At 34.7% G+C, this 14202-nt stretch overlaps 1 long non-coding RNA gene across 1 annotated transcript in view; it reads left to right on the forward strand.

The window, feature by feature from the left end:
* LOC138067645 (uncharacterized) overlaps positions 1-14202 on the forward strand; it is a 68253-nt gene that overhangs the window by 5823 nt on the left and 48228 nt on the right. Inside the window, exons 3-4 of the long non-coding RNA XR_011141917.1 lie at positions 4328-4385; positions 6103-6244. This is a non-coding gene — a long non-coding RNA (uncharacterized lncRNA). The remainder of the gene's footprint in view (positions 1-4327; positions 4386-6102; positions 6245-14202) is intronic.

Here is a 14202-nt window from a genome sequence, read left to right on the forward strand (position 1 = left end):
ATATATATCCTATATAATTCACTTAAAACTGTGTAAAAACCATGTAGAATATTTTATTGCATACCAGAAAATACTATATAATGTATGTGGAAAATTGGTCCAAATCTGATAAGCAGTATTGAAAAATTCAGCTCCTTTATATGAATTCTTTTGGGGATAGGACAAATTATTATGAAAGATGAGGGACTTGATTACGCAACCCTATGTGTTTTCTTTAACCTCCTCCTCCTGCCTGATGAGGAAGGTCGAGACTCACTCTCAAGCTGGCAAGTCTACAGGAATTGGTAGAAGCAGTCCTGAGCTCTCAAACCCTCTGTAGATGAGCTCTCATACCATCTGTAGATCCATCATCTTTCCTCTTTGTAGCAGCTCTCTTTCTTACAGCCCTGCTACCAGTTACACCTTTGACTGAAGTGTCAACTGATACTTCTAGGACAGAGAAAAATATATCTTCCCAGATTCTCTTCAAAATGTGAAGGACGACACTGCTAGCCCTGCATCTTGCTATTCTTCCTGTTTTGCAGCGTTTACTGGACCAGAACCCTTCAAGATCCTGAGGAGGTGAAACACGCCAAAGAGGGAAACTGGGTATTTCAGGAGTTGATCTGTGCTTTCTGGATAGGTCTTTCATGTATTTCAGGAAGAGCGATGAGACAGAGGAGAGATCTTGAACTCAGGCATAGATCCAAGTGCACAGTGAACCAGACATGCCTGTGCCCGTGCAGCCACATCCTCCACCTCATAGCCTTGCCCTAATACACTGTGACATAAAATCCTTACTATGAGCAAAGTCACAACTTCTCACTACAGTTAATATGCATATAGAATCTGGAGCTAAGTTTCAGAATATTGAATCTCAGATCACTATTTTGGTTTAAGGGGAGGCCTGAAATAACAGTTATAAATATATATTGTGTGCTGAAAAAAATGGGTTGAACAGCCATTTGTTTTCTCAAAAGGCTACCAAAAATTGCAAGTAAATATTGGATAAATAATTTAGTGAAAATTTAGTAATTTACTTTATACAGCTGTAATGAGGAATTTGACTCCTTGTTATTCATTGACAATTTCACTCTTTCAGACTACCTTTTTAATAAATTGGAGTTAAAAATAATGTAAGTATGGATAAAGATCTGTATCACATTTCAAGGAATGAAGCAAAAAAATCCTGACCTATACCGATTATAACATACTGTTCTGCAGCTTTTCATTTTTTACATATCTGCTTTGTTTTAAATATTTTAAAATAGTTATGTTACTGCATCATATATTTCTTATATATTGTTGCAGTTTATTGAACTTCAGTTGCTTTTGTTGCAAACAATACATTTGCAGAAATGGAAGGATATTTTTACATAAATCTCTACTAGTCAGAAAAAATGCATATTTTAGTATAATGTCTATCCCTTGGATGCAATCTAAGAATTCAGCATGATAACGATTGTCAGACTTTTAAAAAGAGACATTATTTATACACTTATTTCAGTATTTTTCATGGGCTGCTTGAGTGAGTGGTACAGATAAGGAGCCTTCTTCTGGTAAAAAGCAAGTTAACAACTGTCCTGGGTTCAGTTGCCTAAGGGGGAATATGTATGAGTTTATTTCAATTTAGAGAATAAGTGGGAAAATATATATTTGTAGCTGTGGGAAGTCCGTTAATTTTCAGGAAGTGGAATATGTTCAGATATTCTTTCAAACAAAGTATTTTGAAAAAAATCTACATGTCTAATATGGAAGTTTTTATTCTGCGTTATCTATACAGGCTAGAGTCTAACCTGCCCAGAGACAGGTACTGGCCAAGTATTGTGATGTATTTGCAACAGCCATTTAAAGTTCGAGAGGAAGAAGTAACAAATGCAGATCCATTTGGGTTTGGGAGCTTTTTGAGTGGAAGGCACCATATGTAATTGTTATTAAAATTGTATCTGCATGGCATAGATTGTAACGTTGTTCCTAACCAAGAAATCAACTTCTAAGTCATATGTGAATGATTTCTGAGCTTTTCCTCCTGCAGCCTTTCATAAGCTGAGTGAGTTAGCCTCATAACAAGTATAAATGACAAATATTATCCAGATTTTTACAGGAGTTAACTCCAAATCAGAGTGATAGAGGCATTCATTTGGCAGTTAAAAATGACCTTCCAATTCTTAGTTCTATGATCAACTCAAAAGAACATACTAATTTTATTACGTATCAAATAATTGTTAGAAGTAAACATTTTAAATGACTTAAAAAGTCTAAAATGTTATAGTTAAAAGATGACCTCTTTCAGGTTGAAAATTTCTATGGGCCATTGTTTGAACTTGCGAAATCTGCTAAAGCAAATTTCATATATTTCCATTGAGAAAGCAAATTCCTTTTCATAGAAAGGGATCAAATGCATCAGAGTGGGTATGCCATGTTAATGATAGGAGGTGGGACCCTGAGGTACAGGAATTGATGGGACACTTACGGTTCAAGGAATTCTGCAGTTTTCATTTCTGCTGGAAAAATGTAAATGGTATCACCCTCACCTGCTGGTGCAAAGTTATCAGACAACACTAAGTGCATCATATATCAGACATTAAAATGATTTGAATGTTATTTCCTTCTATTTCTTTTCTTTTGAAAATCTTATCAGATTTTATGGAAATGAAAAAAAAATCTTGTATAATACTGCAAGAAACAAATACTTTGGCTGTAGTCTCACTTCTGGATTATTGCCATTCTATCACAAGGCTAATTGAAATCCAAGTTGTTTGTATCAAAGCTGTAATGAGACAGTGACAGGTATCTTTCTGCCCCACTGGAAAAGTAATCTTTCTATTGAACATTTTGTCCTGGTGAATTTCATCTGCAATAGGAATAGGCATTTTGCATTTGAATCAAGAAGGTCACTACTTTAGCTCAGATGATATGGTGTACACTCCACTTGCCTTTAGATGAAATCAATCCTTTGCTGTGTTGAACATTAGACTGTGAATTTTTACACATAATTATGTTGTTGTTTCATCTAGATGAATTTTGAATGCTAACACTACCATCACTTTTTGATCTGTGGATATACCTATAAAATGGCAACCAATACATCAATGTGATAGTTCTCTTAAAAGCCAGTTATTTCTTAGATAGTAATATATTTTAAGTATTCACTTGCATTTCTTAACTAAATTAAACAGAATAAGATTATAGCACTTGATATATTTATGATATATTTGATCATTTTATACCATTTTCCTAATTTTTGCAGCAGTAAAGCAAAGCTTATATGAATATTTGCTCCAACTTGTTTGGGTAAACTTATTTAATTCTAAATACCTAGAAATTAACTCTAAAATATATATTCAACATTTTGGTTATTTTGCTTAAAAATAATGCCATTGACTTCAGTTAAGAGAGGCACAATAAAGCTGAATGGCAGTTGCAACGTACTAACTCATCTTCAGTGTTAAGGCTGGCATTACATTTCCTTGCAAATGTGGCTTCTTTTTGATACCGTAAGGTAAATTATACCGAGCATGTATACAAAAGCAATATTTGTTCCTCTTTTCTTCTGACATGAAAACATGCAAAACAAGTGTATATTTGTGCAAAAAAAAAAAAAAAAGAAAAGAAAAAAGAAAAAAAAGAAAAGGGATGAGACATCTGGCTAGAGAAGGGATAATGTGAAAGGCATAAATAGCACCTGTGCAGATTTGATCCTGTTCCTATTTAAACCAATGGAAATTTTACTGCTGACTGCAGTCAAATTTCCATCAAGTCAATTAGAAGTGTGTTCCTAATAGTCTTTCATGCCTTTGAAAACCTCTCCATAAATCGCTGCTGGAAACCAATCAGTTTGATATTGGAGTTCATCTTATTAAAATAAATTGCACAATATTATGTAAAATGAAAGGAAATATCTTTAATTTACTGAGTTTTTATTTACTTAAAAAGGCTAAGTCAAATCTAGAATTGCCAAATATCCTTGTTTTATTTGCTGAAGTATCTAAGATGCCACAGAATGTTGATGTGGCTCTTCCTATATTTTAATTGTTTCTGCACTGTGAAGAATAGTACTAGTGCAAGGAAGCTGGGAGATGAGAAATTGCTATGTTAGGCACTGGCCTGAAATACTTTTGAAATAGACTTTTTCTATGGCACTGTAGCGACTGAAAATTCTGATTTGGTGTCTGTTAAGAAAGTGTTGGAAATGCTTTTAGATGTTTCATGACCGATACTCAATTTGTCAATTCAGTAATTGTGGAATACCTAAAATGTAATCATAAAGTAAGACTAAGTACTTTGTACTGTAAAAAGTGTGGCTCATTCTGATTTGGATTTATTTTGAAACTTCTGTTGTTCACAGGTGATTCAGCGACGGCTAAAGAGAACATGACACAAGCTGGCAGGTCCTGTGGCATAAGGTTTGCATAAAGCTTACTTTTCCATTTCTCCAATCTTGACCTACTGCATTCCAGGCTCAATAATCTGAGCCGGTAAATTGCATTATTGTTAAAAGTTATATTTGACATCATATGACATCATATAATGTTGTGTTATGTGTTATGCTACACTGTGCCATATTTACAAAGAGAACAGCATCTGCTTTTGAAATCTTAGCTAGTTATACGGTTTCTACAGATTTAAAATTACAACTTTAACATCTGCTTTATATAATTAGGATATATTTACATATTTGAGATATAATAAAATATGTACACAAGATTATATGGTTATATAAAATATGATTAGATAATGTAGATATAGCAATATAGCAGTACATGTATGTAACACGTATATAAATTTAAGCATAATTAATTATTTATATAATTAAGATATTAAAGTTAGTATTTATTTTATTTAATAAATTCAGATTGTGAATCAAGTTACAACATGCTCCCAATGCCTTATCATTTTAATGGAACCAAAGAACAAACAAGCTTCATGAGGAATTTCCAAACAAAAAATTCTTCTAAAGTGTTGTATGAGGAGTTATTCTGTATTACTTATTTGTAATTATGAGGAAAAAAACAGGAAAAAATAACAAATTCAAAAGGAAATAAGGAAATATTATATATCAGTAAATACTTGTTAAATCACATATATTAGTATGTATTCTGTGGCCTGATCCTCAAAAACTACTGAATGCATTGTCTTCAAACAAAAAAAATTTTTTGACCTCTAGTCTGAGAACAAGCATGAGAAATATTGGCCTAGAGGTAATTGTTTTGGAAAGTTATTTTAAGCTACTGAAAACAAGGTCATAGAATAAAAGTGCCATTTCAACCACAGAACTGTGATACAATCAACTAACACAGAAGGTCATTCTGGCAAAAATAAATAAGAATTGCAAAGCCTGATATGGGCAGAACAGAATACAAAAATGTATCCAAGTGAGTAAACATCAAATGAAAGCTTATCCCTGCTTGTGAAGAATCCATTCCAGCAGGAAATTGAACCATGGACTTCTGCATCTGAAATCAGTAGGACTCCCTAGAGAGCTAAAAGGGAATCTGCAGGTTCCGTCAACAGCAGGCTAAAGATCTCTGCACCGTACTGTAGTGCACCAAAGCACACATTCCCCAAATTTCCCCTTTACTCAATGAACTTCTTTCAAAATACTAAATAGATCTTGATGTTCTGTGTTTTAAAGAGTATAATGACTAGGTTCTATAAGCTGTTGCTTTGCATTAAAAAAAGGTGTGATTTTCTAAATGTTATAAAAGAAGAAAAATACTGTGATATTCTGAAATGGCTTGGAAGGAAAATACAAGGTTCAACAATGTTACTGAATTTGCAGCTTGAAATAGTAACAGTATCAACATGAAAAGGGAAAGCATTTAAGGAGAACTACTTTATTATTGTATGTTTTAAAGGGAAATACTTTATTATTATATGCTTATGCTTGAACTGGTGGGAGGCTATGAAAAGCAAATAACAGAAGGACGACAAGATCTATGAAACCAGGTGTGAGGAGACTGGGAAATTATGGAGGAAGAAAATTCTGAGGCCTCAGAATAAAGGTATTAGTTATAAATTAGGACTGATTTTGTATTGAAGGGCCTGCCAAAATGACAATGCTGGAATATGTTGATACAGGAACATCCTAAATATACTGTATATGTCTCAAACAAATTCCAGAACACCATTCTAGAACACTCCAAAACAAAGGAATTATATCCATGCATAATGAGTGGAAGAGAGAAAAGATTTTTGTGCATCTTCATGAATATGGTACAGAAAATAAAAAGAACTGCTGAACAAGATAACGAACTCTTATAAGGTAATGTACTCTTACCAAGATTGTTAACTGTCTGAGTCAGAGGCAATCTGTTAATCACATATGTAATGCCTGCCACAAGAAACCTTTTGTACGTGAAGCCCTCAACCTAATAATACTAATAATTTTAAAAATATATATTTTAAAAGTGGTCAAAAAGGTAGGATGTAAGTGAGGATAAAACCATGAAATTAATATTTCTCTAAATGTGATGCTGATTTCGGGTGACCAAACGGAATTATTTGGGGCTTGGTTTTGTAGGTGAAATGAGCACCCGGAGATATAATGACTTCAGTAGTCAATTGTGGATATTCAGCAGCTCTGAAAAGAGGTCCTAGCATGTCTCAATTAGGCATTCAAAAGTGGCAACATCCAAACTCAATAGCCCCTTTGAAAACTGTGATCAAGCAGCAAGGGTCAGGTGAAGAATTGGATGAGTCTTTTGATACATATAAGCCCACTGACAATTCATTAGCATGATGGAAGAGGAAGAGAAGAGTCAGAAGCAAGAGGCAAGAGGTTGTGGAGAGTCTTCTGTCCATGTCCATAAGCTTATTCTTAGCTTATAGTTACTGTAAGGGTATGTTAGTTTCATCCACTTTCACTGAGATTTCATTGAGAGAACACTTCGAGAACATGCATACAGACAGTTAGGACCATTCAGTTAATTCTGTAAGCCTTCATAACTTGATTCTTTTTAATCCTGTGTCCAGCCCCATATAGTGGATTAGGGCTTATCATAAACAAAACTATGCTAACATTCTTGAAGAAATAGACTTTTTGGTGGACTATTCCAGGAACCAGAACGGTGGAAGAAAGTCCAGTGAAGGTACGGTTAAATATTTTTGCTAGCTTTTAATGAAAAACTTACAAAAATTACAACAACAGCTAAGAAATGTAAACGTATGTTCAAGTTGATGAAAACTAATTAGCTAAGCCTTCTGAAATCCAACCCTATGTGATTTGCTTATATATCCAGAAAGAAAGCTGCATGTTTATGATCCCTGCATTTCCAGTCGAATGGCAGTGAACTGCAGCACGTCTTTGCCAGTGCTTTCTGATCCCATGAAATATAAAAGGTTTTTCCTTTTTTTCTATTCTATAACAAATGGCTGCATGTGTGTGATAATGTTGTAATAAACAACATTGATTTGTAGAATGTTAATGAAAAATATCATCAGAAAGTGTCTTTATTTCAAGCAAAGCAGAATTATTTATAATTTCATCTTTGGAGTAATGCACTGACACTTTTTACTGCAGATATGTAGACCTAATCCCCATAGACCTTCAGTCACAGAACTCATTTGAAGTTAGTACGTTGGACCTTATCTGCTTTACTCAGTCAAAAGCATTTTTCTTATTATTTTTATTCATATTATTGACATAAATAGGAGCCCTAATCAGGAACAAGGTATTTGCTGTGCCAGCTGCCGTACAAATACAAAGCAAAAAGATGGTTCTTCCCTCAATATTCTCGTAATTCAAGTATCAAACTGCTTGGATAGAGGTAGACAGGTGAATGTGAGAAAACAGTGAGAATATTGCCCAATATAATAGATAGTGATTTCAGTATATTGGTATATCAGTGACTGGTATTTTGGTAAGCCTTACAGAACAGGAGGGTTTTAATGGAGGAACTCCAGAGAGCTGGCAAAACTGGATCATAATAGCTTAGACAACTGTTTATTGTGTCATGATAAGTCTATTGGTGAGCAACACTAAGGTAGCGATAAATGTATATGTATGTTCTGGGATTTGATGACTTTCATCTTCATAATGTCACCTTCTTTTTGCTTTTATTGCAAGTAGAATACAAGGATGACTGCTCTCAAACTAGCAGAAGCTAACTCACACTTAACTGCATGCTAAGAACTCCCAGAGGGTGGTTGTGCAGAGTAGCATGTGTGTATTTGACTCCTACCATATCTCATTATGCAGTAATTTCCCACGTGAAATTTCCCCAAATCCTTACAGGAGCATTAGCTGGGTTTTGTTATACTTCTAGGGCAGCAACCGCCTTCCATTTAGAAGAATGAAAAGCCATTTCCATCAGTGCAAACAGAACAATGGCAATGGGCGTGTAGAGAATTTAGAGGTGATGTGACTGGGACTTGTTTTACTAAGTTTACTAGCAATACCCCACTATGTAGCAGGTTAATCAGCTTTCAGAAATTATCACCTCAAGGCATGTTCAAGAACACTTCTGTCTTTTTAGGGTCTCAATTTTACATTAGAGGATGAGGTAATTGTAGTATGTTGATAGAGTTTTTGGGATTGGAATTTCTGTAAATAAATATAACTGACTGTCATTAAAACTCCACTTGAAGAAGAACCTTAATACTTGTCAAATGTCAGTCTAAAAAGTAGTACCTGCCGTGTTCTCTGCATGTTTCTTCAAATTTTCTGTGGTGCATCTACTTACTCTGTAAGACTTTCTTACAACTATCAATCATCAGTTTGCTTTGGGATTATTAAGTGATCATGGCATTGCATAGTATTTATCCCAGAGAGTAGCAGTCTGGGAAACAGAGAACAACTGTGGAACTGGCTTAACTGTTTACTATTCTTCGCTTCAGCGTCCTTCATGTCATTCTGAATTATCTAGAGACCACCTGCCTAGACAAATAGGGTTATATCTTGTGCAGGTACCTCAGCTACGAGTCTTTTTCACTGCAAAACTTTTTGATAAAAATCTACTAAGACATCACAGTGAACAGATAAGCTTGTTCTGTGAGAATATCCGTGCTTATCTTTGAACAAAGGAGCATGAAAAATTAATAACATACTCCAAGACTATCTAACACATCATTATTTATTTTGTGGTATAGAATTTTTTATGTTTCAAATACAGCAGAAAGCACTCCAATTAAATATGTTAGGGAACATACGTGGAGGGACCACAGACTATAGGGGTTTATCTCATTACCCATTTTGAGTGTCTACCATAAATTGGACTAGCTCCTCAGTCCAGGTCTGAACACCCCGTCTAAGCTGGGAGTAGAAAAACCGTGAGCTGCTAGCAGTGCACTTTTCTCAGAGGAAAAAAAAAAGCCAGGCAGAGAAAGAGGAGGATGATCAGAGTCTGATAATCAAGATCCACCTAATGAGTCATTGAAACAAAACGCCTCTTTGCCAGAGTTAAGCTATGTAAGCCATACAAAGCAAAACTGAGTGCCCTTAAACTAATGTAGCATGATCTGGTTAACCAGTGATATTTAAATAATTAATTGATCTAGTACCATTTGACTTCTCTAGATTTGCAGTCAGATAGATTGATGTAGGTGACAGTGACAATGCAAGAAGACATTATATACTGTAAGAAACTCATGTTTACCTTCTAGGTATTTTTTACCTTTTATGCAATAATACACAATAATATTCTTGAATATATCCTTGCAGTATATATTTGTTTATGTTTTCTTATGAAGCACAGGAGCAATATGCTGTTCCTTTTGCAAATGTAGCCCAGTAGGACTCAGTTAATTAATGCATTGGCAGTCCAGGAGGCTGGGAAACTGCCAGTAAGACTTTGGTTTTTCCACTTGAAATCCAGTTTGCACACGTATTTAAGAGTTTTGAAATTTTTTGTATCTCATTTATGGGAAAGCACCTCACTGTATCTCTAGCTAATTTCCACTGATGTGGTATATATGCATATATACAACTGTATATATACATATACAGTTACATATACTGTTCCCTTTCTATTGGAAATTTTCCTTTCGTAAAGGCTCTCTTGGTTACGTCGCTAACTCTGATCAGGGCTGGTTGGTTGCTTTCAAAAAATATCATTTGTTCAGGTTTCCGTGTGGGGTGGAAATGGGATTTGATGACTTTCGTCTTCATAATGTCACCTCCCTGACTTTTGCTGCAAATGTAAAAAAGAATTGAAGCAAAGAAGAGCTGTCAGCTGCTGACAGTTTAGTCCCAGTCCTGCAGTGATTCATGTGAATGAATGAAAATGGCCAAAAGAACTACTGGAAAGGGAGCGACTTGTTACCCTGTTACACAAGTCAGTAAATCTTTATAAAACTAGAAAAGGCTTTATTTTTCAGATGAAATTGTGAAAATTTCAGTCTATGTGAGCACATATATCTCAGAGAAGTCCTACAGCCACATTTATTATATATAGGCTACTTTAATGCTGTATTTTGCAGGAAAAATGTGAGCTTGCTTTGTATCTGTACAGAGCCTGCTGGAATCTCTTGTTAATATACAGTAACAATCTGAGCTAGCAATGAGAAGTGCAGCCTTGAGCTACTAACGGTTTTAGCTTGGTTATAGCACTGTGCAAGGGTGTAAAGTGACCCTGCTCTGTGTAGTCAATTTTATCAGATGGGGACTTTCATTCTGGACAGAAGAATGAACTTTGATTTTTCCTCACAATCTACCTTTTTGATATACAGTCTCTCCATTGAGCTTCATAGAAAAGATAGTAAGTTGACTTGGTCATAAATATAAATATCTCCATAGAAGGAAATCAGCTGATAGTAGAGGATTCTTTAGTTACCAGATAAAAGCATAAGATCTAGTGATCCGAATTTGAAACTAGATAAATTCAGACTATAAATTAAGTACTTAAAAAAAAGTATTCATTACAATTTGGAACAATGTATCTATGCTAGAAGGAGTACTCTCATCTAAATTCTTTAGCTGAAATTTCTTTTGAAAAACATATAGCGTACCTGAGACACAATTTATGAATTGATTCAGGAGTTATTGGTTAAATGCCTACTATCTTTGATTTGTAGAAGGTCAGAGTTGTTTACAAGGGTTGGACTTCAGACTCTCCTAATCCTTTCTGCTAAGACCTCTTGTCCTGAATTTTGTCATTGGAAATCTGATTAGCCAACCGTGGAAAATAGAGGAGAAATAAGAGCAACTGTTATTCCCCATAGTCCCATCCTCCCCACCAAAGAGAAATTAAAGTCAAACATAACAGAGCAAGAGGTAGTAAAAATAAAAAAGAGACTTTGAAACAGAGAAGCTCCAAAGCCTTCAATTTATTCTAAAAGGGGAACAGTTTTTAACAACCCCAAACCAAGTCTCAATTTACTACACTTGAAAAAGAAAAGCAATGGTACCCGAAGATAAATCAGTGCCATAATCCTCATGGTTATTCTGTAATGATGTATTAGGTTATTAGGGTTCCCTTCAAAGTAATTCTTTGTTCAGGGGAGTCACAGTAGAATAAAGGCATCACTGAATGTTTGAGTAGTTGCAGCTGCTCAGATAAACATCTAAACTCCAAGAATCTTGTCTATGTTCCCCAAATTCAAGGCTGTGCTAAAATTTCTGTTCATGAAACACTGATTTTAAAAATAATCAATCATCTTTAGCATATGCAAAAATATCAAGCAGTTAATATCAGTGACCCTGAGATGATAGTTTTTTGTTTTAATATCTTTTAAAAAATTTTCAGGTGATCCTTGAGTATCTCAAAAATGCTGCTATTGTCCAACAGCAAAACTACTGTTACAACAAACACAAAATTGAGTCACTCCCTCTTAGTAACTAAATGTCATGAGGTAATCATAACTTGGAAATCAACAGGAGGAAACAAATGAAGTCAGTCATTCTAGTTAGATGATTTAATTTTTATGTTAGGATGAACTGTTGTACATGCAATTAAATGAAGAAGAAGGGAATACTGGACATTTTTTACCTGTTTTTCTATGATATATGCCTAGTTTGGGAACTCCAAAATATTTACTAAATGAATATGAGACTGTCTTCTGCCTCTCATAACTACTGGATGTAAACTCTGAGACTACGTAGATAATATTTGTTTCTGTTTTAACTTATTGCTTAATTATGTGATTTAATTTTATTTAATTTAATTAGCAAAGTTACTAATAACCTTGTGAAATTATCTGTCAATAATTACATTTGGAAATCTATACCCTCTCAGTGCTAAACTCTCCCAGACTGCCTTCTGCTCTCAGTATCTATTGTCTTCTTACTCTGGAGTCTTGCTTTGCTCATGAAGTACCTTTCATTGTGATACAAATATATTTCAGTATTGCAAAACATTGTACTTTCCATAGGTTCTTTAAGGTTAACAAAAGATAGCAGCCTGAAAGCTGGCTGTTTATGATTTGATGTTGCACAGGTCTGCCTTATAAGCAAAAATTTTATTCCCTGTTTTAACATTCAGGGCATGTAATCCAAAATGGAAGAATACACAAAAGACTGTATAGACAATGAATTGCTAAAATGACTGTAATGATGCACAGTTCTACAGTGACTCTCTCCTCTATGTGGAAGAACCCTGCATATAAGGCAAAACTCCATCTGGCAAATTCTAAAGACAGTTTTTCTTATTTACATGTATGTTACACAGTGCACCATAGTCAGCTCTATATAAAAACAATATATTGCTTCTATTATAGGTAGGCATTTGCATTAAAACACAAATAGTTTCTTTAATAATCTGAGTTCCTGACTTGAGGCCAGTAGCTTTCCTGCCTTTTTTTAGTTGCAGCAGAATCAAAAATAGAGGCCGAATAAAATAATTGACTAGGAATATAGCTGCAAATATTGTCTGTGTGCCCCACTCTGTCTTTCCTTTTTCTGTCTCTCCCTAGGGGAAAGCCATAATTTCTCCTCATGCTAAATCCAGTTGCTCTCCATAGCAATCGTGTAAATCTTGGCATAAGTCTCACAGCAGAATAAAAAGTCAAATCAGCAGGAAACTTCCACATGAGAGCAACAGGCAGCTGTAGCAGGAAAAAAAAATCCTTTCTGACTCTTCCACATATTTTCTCTCAAAGATAAAAACTCTCAGATATTCTTGGGATTTTTAAGAAAATATGCCTTCAAAGAGTAACAACTCATTGTTCAGTAAGCTTGCCATCCTTTCATTTCAAGGCCTCTTTCTGAATAAACAAATCCGTAAAGAGGACAAACTGAAGTTTCTGCTTTTCCTAGTGTTTTGCATATAGGCTACACAAGCTGTATTCTCTCAAAATGGGTCAGACCTCAAGTTATAGACCTAAAGTAACTAAACATTGTTGGATATAGGCTGTTGGGATGTATATTACATATTTTGCATAATGATAGACTCTAAAGCCTCAGAAATATTTTTAATTCAAAATTCAATAGGTTAGATCAAACAGCCAAGGTATTCCTTATTATGGGAGTCCTACATATTCAAAAATTGTATTAATAAAATGATTATGGGTATTTTTAATGTTTAAAGGTATGGAAAGGAAGAATAAATATGATACAAATAACTGAAATATCATATAAACATATTTACAACATATAGAAAAACTGGAAGTGTGGTTTTTAATATAATCTGAATTTTTACCTGTTGGACTGATGTGCAAAATGCTTTTCTCTCCAGTTATTACATTTCATAAGCGCTTACTTCAGAGTGAGTAAGTCCTTTAAGGCATTAGGAACTATCTTATTCGTACTAAACTGGCTTGCCCTCTCTAGAATGAGAGAATGATTACCAGGGTTATAAAACAAAGAAAGTGTATTCAGAAATATAAAGATTTCATTTGCAATGATACAGAGGAGAGGTTCAGGAAATACAGAGTTAGGAATAAAAACTCCATAGAAGAGCTGAGGAGGGAAGCTCGGAATAAGAAATATAATTTGGCAAATGGAGCACATTCAGTGCTTGGAAAGTTTAATATCAGTAAGTGCAGAATAATGTAATTTGTAGGTAAAACTTGAAATGTCTGCGCTCCTCACAGGATTGTAATGGTTAACTTAGGAAGGAGACCTGGGCATTGCTGTGAACAGCTCAAAGCAAATGGAAGTGTAGTCAGATCCCCGATAGAGGTTCCTATATCCATTTCTAAGTTGGTAACAACTTAAAATTCTGAAGAGGCCAAAGTAGTGCCCAGTACTCCCCGATGACCAGCGAGGGCTTATGAAAGAAGAAATCAAAAGCAAAATGAGCACGACATTTAATTCTGTGCCAGGATATTTTACTTTACAGGAAAATT

The sequence above is a fragment of the Struthio camelus genome, chromosome 6, assembly GCF_040807025.1.
Source record: "Struthio camelus isolate bStrCam1 chromosome 6, bStrCam1.hap1, whole genome shotgun sequence".
Taxonomy (NCBI): domain Eukaryota; kingdom Metazoa; phylum Chordata; class Aves; order Struthioniformes; family Struthionidae; genus Struthio; species Struthio camelus.